Genomic DNA, 8,673 nt, shown 5'->3' with positions numbered 1-8,673 from the left:
TCCCTAGGAATTGTAATGGAGTGTCTTGTTATCGGTTGTGAGTTATATTTGGGGTTTTGATATGAAGCATGAAAGATAAATGGTAAGAAAGTAAACTAATGGCTAAAAAGGTCTTGGCAAGGGTTGGTGGTCAAAGATCTCTATCCTAATCACTAACCACAATATGAGAATTGGCAAGGATTAATCTCATTAAATCATCCTCTAACTAGTAGTAAAGGAAAGTCAAATGAGCTATATCAATCCTAGTCCATAAGTCCTAACTCTCCACTAATTCAATTAGTGAGAACTAGAGTCAATAAATCCCAATCATCAATTACTTGGACATTAGTAACTCAAGAGTTCCTAAGTTACCTTTCCAAGCCAAGAACATAAAACTCTACTCTAAAATCCAACCAAGCATTTCATCAAATACTTGGAAGGCATAAAAGGAAAGCAAAGTAAATTGATAACAAAAATAGAATATAACAACAATTATGGCAATGAATTAACAACAACAATCAAAAGGAACACAATTATTATGAATTACCTCTAATTGAATTGAAAGAAAATAGAAGGAGCAAAAGTAGATCTACAACAAAACATAAGAACAACATAAAGAAAATTGCAATGTAACAACAAAGAATTGAAAGGTAGAAGTAGAAGAAAGCAAAGATTAAAACCTAGATATAAGAACTAAACCTAATCCTAATCCTAATCCTAGAGAGAAGAGAGAGCTTCTCTCTCTAGAAACTAACTCTCACTACTAAACCATACGTGTAGCAACTATGGCAAATCTTATATCGTTTCGAAGCCCCGGATGTTAGCTTTCCAACCCAACTGGAACTGCATCAATTGGACCTCTGTAGCTCAAGTTATGGTCGTTTAAGTGCGAAGAGGTCGGTCTTGACAACTTTTGCAATTCCCTCATTTCTTCATGAGTTCTCCATTTTTACATGCTTTTCCTTCATTCCCTTGATCCAATCCTTGCCTCCTAAATCTGAAATCACTTGGCAAACACATCAAGACATCTAATAGAATCAAGGTGAATTAAATTTAGCTATTTTGAGTCCTAAAAAGCATGTTTTCACATTCAAGCACAATTAAAGGAGAATATACAAAACCATGCTATTTCTTGAATAAATATGGGTAAAAGGTGATAAAATCCCCAAAAATCAATACAAGATAAACCTTAATGTAAATGCACAACATCATCCATCAAGAGGTTGCCTAATCGAGGGAAAAGGATCCAAATCACATGGTGGCTAGCTACAACATGCAATTCAAAAGAGTTATAAGCTTGAAGACAATTCTCATCACTTGGTATTTTTTCAAAAGGTAAGCATGAAGAACTCAAAACCAAGTAACAAAATATAACCTCAATCATAGAATCCAACAAAGATTATCTAAAAACATTCATGCGAAAATAGCATTTAGGCAATGAGGGATATAGCAATGTATAGTAAACAAAGTCAATACTTCAACACTTATGATGAAAAGAGAGAAAATAAAATGAAAACTAAACTAAAACTAACTAATCAATTAACTAACTAACTAATTAACTAACTAACTAACTAACAACCAACTAAAATAAATGGTTATCCATGGTGTTTGGAAGTGTTGGATGAGGGGTAGTAGGAGGGAAGAAGAAAGGAAAAGGAAAGAAATGGAAAGAGGAAAAGAAAAGAAGTGGATGGAAGAAAGGGCGTCCACGCGTACGCACGCATGGCGCGCGCGCGTCGTTGGCTTATTTCGAGAGTGGCGCGTACGCGTCATGTGCGCGTGTGCGCAAGTGGGGTTTGTGCCAGAGGCACAACGTTGGCGCGGCGCAGGCACAACTCTCTGGAAAATGTATGGAGGTTGGAACTTCTCAATCCACGCGTGAAAATGAAAGGATTTTACCATGGTGGGTTGTCTCCCACCTAGCACTTTTGTTTATTGTCCTTAAGTTGGACTTATGGGGAGCTCCTCATCAAGGTGGCTTGTGCTTGTATTCATCTTGGAACTCCCACCAATGCTTGGTTCTCCATTGTGCCCCAAGATTCTTCATGGATTGAGCCATGTCTTGATGGAGTTCTACACAAGCCATGGGCTCCCAATGTTGATCCTCATGTGTTCCCGGATCCCATATTTTGTCTTCACACCCATCTCCAAGTTGATTATCATTAATCCATGTGGGCGGTGAGCAAGGTGAATTCTCAACAAAGTGACTAAACATCCTTCTAGACCCATGTACTCTAGTTATACACCAACCTTTGCTATCAAGCTTTGGACATGTGACCATAATGAACCTAGAATGATGCTTCCAACCACTAACCATCTCCTTTTTACTCTTAAAGCCACTAATTTTTCTAAGTTGACCATCCGTCTCAAGCAAACCATATTCAAGGGGAATAATAAAGCTTGAGCATAAGGAATTTACCCACTTGAATGAGAGAATGGATGGTGGTGGCTTGGGGAGAGGTATCTCCAATGTGCTAGCAAGCTTTACTCCCTTATGTTCTTCCTTGTCAACCTCCATCTCTTCACAAACTTCTTCACTTTCAATCCATTGTTCATCATTTTCATCCAACTCTTTTCCATCACTCAAATCATAAATGGAAGGTTGAGAGAAATCTACCTCCACATCACTTTTAAATTCATTGGGAGAAGGTTCTTGATTCTACAACTAGCAAATAAAGCAAAAAGCAAGATATTCACACTATTCACATATGTACAATAACCAATAACATAACACCATTGCAAATCCCCGGCAACGGCGCCATTTTGATGAATGGATTTTTGATGGTATAGAATTTCACAAATGAATTCTCGTTGTAAAGTATAGTTTCTAAACCAAGCAATAATCCTTTCATACAAAAAGTTGTTTGTCACTAGTACAAACCCCTAAATTTATAAACCGAAGTATTGGACCTCGGGTCGTCCTCCCTAGGAATTGTAATGGAGTGTCTTGTTATCGGTTGTGAGTTATATTTGGGGTTTTGATATGAAGCATGAAAGATAAATGGTAAGAAAGTAAACTAATGGCTAAAAAGGTCTTGGCAAGGGTTGGTGGTCAAAGATCTCTATCCTAATCACTAACCACAATATGAGAATTGGCAAGGATTAATCTCATTAAATCATCCTCTAACTAGTAGTAAAGGAAAGTCAAATGAGCTATATCAATCCTAGTCCATAAGTCCTAACTCTCCACTAATTCAATTAGTGAGAATTAGAGTCAATGAATCCCAATCATCAATTACTTGGACATTAGTAACTCAAGAGTTCCTAAGTTACCTTTCCAAGCCAAGAACATAAAACTCTACTCTAAAATCCAACCAAGCATTTCATCAAATACTTGGAAGGCATAAAAGGAAAGCAAAGTAAATTGATAACAAAAATAGAATCTAACAACAATTATGGCAATGAATTAACAACAACAATCAAAAGGAACACAATTATTATGATTTACCTTGAATTGAATTGAAAGAGAAAGGAAGGAACAAAAGTAGATCTACAACAAAATATAAGAACAACATAAAGGAAATTACAACAAAAAGATGGAAGAAGAATGAATGTAACAACAAAGAATTAAGAGGTAGAAGGAGATGAAAGCATGAATTAAAATCTAGATCTAAAAACTAAACCTAATCCTAATCCTAATCCTAGAGAGAAGAGAGAGCTTCTCTCTCTAGAAACTAACTCTAACTACTAAACTAAGCTAAAACTAAACTAATGGTAACTAACATATGTTTCCCTCTTCACTCCTTGGGTTAAATAGCATCAGAAATGAGTTGGATTGGGCCTACAAGGCTTTAGAATTCGTTGGCCACGTTTTGCTTTAAGTGAACTAGGTGGCAGCAACGGCGCATGCGCATACTTTGCACGTGCGCGCCACCATACGTGTAGCAACTATGGCAAATCTTATATCGTTTCGAAGCCCCGGATGTTAGCTTTCCAACCCAACTAGAACCGCATCAATTGGACCTCTGTAGCTCAAGTTATGGTCGTTTAAGTGCGAAGAGGTCGGTCTTGACAGCTTTTGCAATTCCCTCATTTCTTCATGAGTTCTCCATTTTTACATGCTTTTCCTTCATTCCCTTGATCCAATCCTTGCCTCCTAAATCTGAAATCACTTGGCAAACACATCAAGGCATCTAATAGAATCAAGGTGAATTAAATTTAGCTATTTTGAGTCCTAAAAAGCATGTTTTCACATTCAAGCACAATTAAAGGAGAATATACAAAACCATGCTATTTCTTGAATAAATATGGGTAAAAGGTGATAAAATCCCCAAAAATCAATACAAGATAAACCCTACAAATGGGGTTTGTCAACTATTAGCTCTTTACTTCTGAATAGTTTTGGCATCTCAATTTTCCTTTGAAACTCAGAAATATTGACATCCCTTGGAATTAGAATCCGGATGATATTATTGGTTCTCTTGTTTTAAATTTTCTTGATTCTTGAAAATAGCTTCTTTTGGTGCTTTGCACCTTTGAGCTTAGCCGTGACTTCAAGCGTTTTGTCTTCCCGTATTACCACCGGATACATAAACGCCACAGGCACTTAACTAGGGGAACCCTTTGGATTCCAATTTAGCTTTGCTCAAATTCCCAGATAGTAATGCCCAGAGTTCTTAAGCGTACTCTTTAGCTTTTGGATCACGACTTTAACTGCTCAGTCTCAAGCTTTTTACTTAACACCTTCACACCACAAGCATTTAGTTTGGGACAGCAACTCATTTGAGCTTTTTAGGCCAATTTTTGACCCTCCTAACTATTGATGCTCAAAGCCTTGGATCCTTGCTCTTTTCTTTTTCTTCATTTTTTTGTTGCTTTTTCTGGCTTCAGGAATCAATATCATTGGATTTTTCAGAGAACCAATAACACTTCTCTAGATTCATCATTCTTTCAAGAGCCAACATGCTCAACTTCAATATTAATTATGCACAGTAAATTCATACATTCAGAAATTAAAGATAAGGCCACCACATTTTAAGTAATTGGAATAACTCATGATATAACTCGAAATCTTATGCATTTTACTACTTCTTTTTCAAAAATTTTCTTGTTAAGCTTAGTGGGCAGTTCATGAGACATCTTATAACCATAAAAATTTTTGAAAACTTTGAAAATAAACTACTAAAGAAAAATTTTGAAAAAGATCATGCAAAAGCTAGAATAGAAAATAGAAAATAGAATGAAATACTGAAAAACAGAAAGAAATGAGGGATGAAACTCAACCACCTCAATGCTGATGGTTGCTCAGGCTGTGCTCTTCTGTGAAGATGATTCACCTCCCTTTGGTGCCAATAATGATAATATACACCTAGAGCTCGCTCTGCAACACCAAACTTAAAAAGTTTGCTTGTCCCCAAGCAAAGAAAGCTTGGTCCCCTCTTGGCTTTGAACGCCAGGACTGTTCCCTTATGGGCGTTGAACGCCCAAGCTCTCTTCACCCTTCTGGCGTTGAACGCTAGTAAGGGGCACCCTCCAAGGTGTTCTTGCTATGCCTTCCTATTTCTGTTCTAATGGCTACACATGGTCACAGACATTAGAAAACCGAGGAAAACTTTAAAAATCAATGAAAATTAAAATGAAATCAAGCTAAAATATAACTGAAGTAAAACTGAAATAAACTAAAGGATACTTATGTCATTAGCTTGATAGTCAGTTCCTTCAAGGAGGAAGATAGTCATAGAGGAATCCTCACTCCTCACTGGGAGCTTCCTTCCTGTGCTCTCATGGATCAGCTTAATATGCTCAAGAGACAGGATTGAGCTTGCAGGGAATACTACCCTCATCCCTGGTGAAAAGCCTTTAGTAGGGATATTATTGTTTTTCCATCCCCTAGGCATCCTTCTCTTGGGACCTTCCTCCTTGGTTGATAGTGCACACCCAACTCCAAACTTAGATTTGGTGGTTGGGAAAACTGTGTGAGTTTTCACCAGGGGGGCTTCAGCATTGTACTCTGCATGCAAGTACCTCTTTTATCACGAAGTAGTGCAGGTTTAAAGACCTTGAAAACCAACCAATCTATATGCAATCGCAGCACCAACTTGCCTCTCTCAGCATCAATGAAGTTTCTTCCCGTAGAAAGAGGCCTTTGCTTCAAAACCCCAGCAAAAGGAATCTTGATTTGTAGCTTCTTAAAGACTTCCAAGAACTGTGAGTAGTGCTCATCATTGGTATCCTTTTGGGACTCTTGAGGGTGTGATGTTTCAAGATTTTGAATGGGTTTCATAGGGCGAGCATGTGACAGGGTAACCTTTAGCCTTTTCTGGAGCTTCTTTCTCCTCTGACCCTTCAGCAACTTGCACTTCCTCCTTTGGTACGGATTCAGCATCCACTGTGATGGCCATGCACTCTTCTCTTGGGGTAGGCACTGGGTTACTGGGAAGAGTGAGAGGTCTCTTAAGTTCCTCGGGAAGGTTCCTCTGAATGACTGCACTACACTCCTTAGTAAGCGCCACTGTCTCTACTTGCTTCTAATCCCTCTTGTTATTCAGTATTTCCTTCATGAACTTAGCATATGAAGACATTTGTTTAAGAGCCTCTGCAAAGGGGATTTTAATCTCCAGCTTCTTGAAATCTTCTAGGAACTTGGAGAATTGCTTATCCTTTTCTTCCCACTGAAGTCTCTGAGGATATGGTAACTTGGCCTTGTACTCTGAGGCTTTAGGTAGTGTAGGGTGAATATCCAGAGTAACTGGAAAGGGGTTATCAGGGTGTCTGGGGGAAACGTCCCTTGGATTGGCATTTATGGCTCCTCCCCCTTTTGGGCGTTGAACGCCCGTTCTGCCCCTTCTGGGCGTTGGACACCACTTCCACCCCTCTCTGAGCGTTCAGCTCCCCTGATGGTGCCTTGAGTTGCTGCTTGTGCATCTTCTTCCCTTTCCTCTTCCCTCTATCTCTTACTATTCTGAGGCTAGGTGTTTAGGGTTTTTCCACTCCTCAGTTGGATGGCTTGGCACTCTTTTCTTATCCGTTCAGACAAATGCTGTTCAGCCTGGTTCAACCGTGCCTCTATATTCTTGTTGGAGGGGCGGGTTTCTTTCAACACTTCTTGCAAACTTAGCAATTGTTGTGTGAGGGAGTGTAGCTGCTGGGTTAATGATTCACTTTGTTCTGGAGGGTCTGATTCAATGGACGCTATCTTGACCTCTCCTTTCATTGAAGTCTCACAAGACGAGTATAGATGCTAGTTGCTGGTGATTGTCTCAATGAGTTCTTGAGCTTCTTCAATTGTCTTTCTCATGTGTATTGAACCACCTGCAGAATGATCTAGGGACATCTTAGCCACATCTGTGAGTCCGTAATAGAAAATGTCCAGCTTTACCCATTTTGAAAATATTTTCGTGGGGCATTTCTGTAGCATCATTCTATACCTCCCCCAAGTATCATGAAGAGACTCATTCTCTTCTTGTTTGAGAATGTCTAGTCTTAGTTGGGTTAGCTTCTTTGGGGGAAAGTATTGGTTCAAAAACTTGTCCACCAGCTTATTCCACGTTTTTAAGCTTGATTTGGGCTGAGTATCCAACCACCTCTTTGCTTGGCCTTTTATAGCAAATGGAAAGAGCAGTAGCCTGTAGACATCCTGGTCAATCCCGCTAGTTCTTATTATGTCAGCTATCTGCAAGAATTCAGCAAGAAATTCTGTGGGTTCTTCTTGCAGGAGTCCATGAAACTGACAGTTTTGCTACACTAGAGTGATTAGCTGTGGGTTGAGCTCAAAATTGTCTGCTCTAATAGGGGGCACACAAATGCTCCTTCCATAGAAGTCAGGAGTAGGAGCTGTATAAGACCCTAAGAATCTTCTGGGATGAGCACTGATCCATAGTGATTTTTGTGTTCCTCTGCAAACAAGACACAAAGAAAATGGAGAGCCTCTATGTCAAAGCCTAGAGAGCTCTCAGTGAGATATCCCAAAGAAACAAGAATGCAAGAACTGAAAGATAGGGTTTTCAAATTTTTTTTTAATTTCGAAAATAAAAGAAAAAAAAGTAGAATACTAATTTGAAATAAGAAAAAAAATATCTAGAAAATTTGAAAAATTAAAAAAATTAGAAAGAAAGGGTTTTAAAAATTTTCAAATTTCAAAAAGAAAGAAAGAAAGAAAAACTAAGGAAACTCTAAACTTTAAAATTAAAACAAGATAAAGCAAATAATTAATTAAAAATATTTGAAGATAAAGATAGAAGATTTGGTTTTTAATTTTTTTTTCGAAAATTAAAAGGAGAAAGTCAACTAAAGATTTTGAATTTCAAAATTAAAGAAAAAAAACTAACAAAATACTAAACTTTTTAAAATTTAAATTTAAAATAATGATAGGATATCAAAATTTGAAAATCAAGAAAAAAGATAAGATAAAGATCAAAGATCAAGATGAGATATGATTCAAAAATTAAAAGAAAATTTAAAAAGAAAAGATGAAAACAAGATAACTAGAATAAAATTCAAAAATCAAGGAAAAGATAAATAAGATAAAGATCAAGAATCAAGAAAGATAAACAAAAAATGATTTGAAAATTTTTTTTAGAAAGATAAGATAAAGATCAAGATGAGATATGATTCAAAAATTAAAAGAAAATTTAAAAAGAAAAGATGAAAACAAGATAACTAGAATAAAAAATAAAATTCAAGGAAAAGATAAATAAGATAAAGATCAAGAATCAAGAAAGATAAACAAAAAATGATTTGAAAATTTTTTTTAGA

Source organism: Arachis ipaensis, chromosome B02 (assembly GCF_000816755.2).
Source record: "Arachis ipaensis cultivar K30076 chromosome B02, Araip1.1, whole genome shotgun sequence".
Classification (NCBI taxonomy): Eukaryota; Viridiplantae; Streptophyta; class Magnoliopsida; order Fabales; family Fabaceae; genus Arachis; species Arachis ipaensis.
This window is presented reverse-complemented; position numbering follows the sequence as displayed.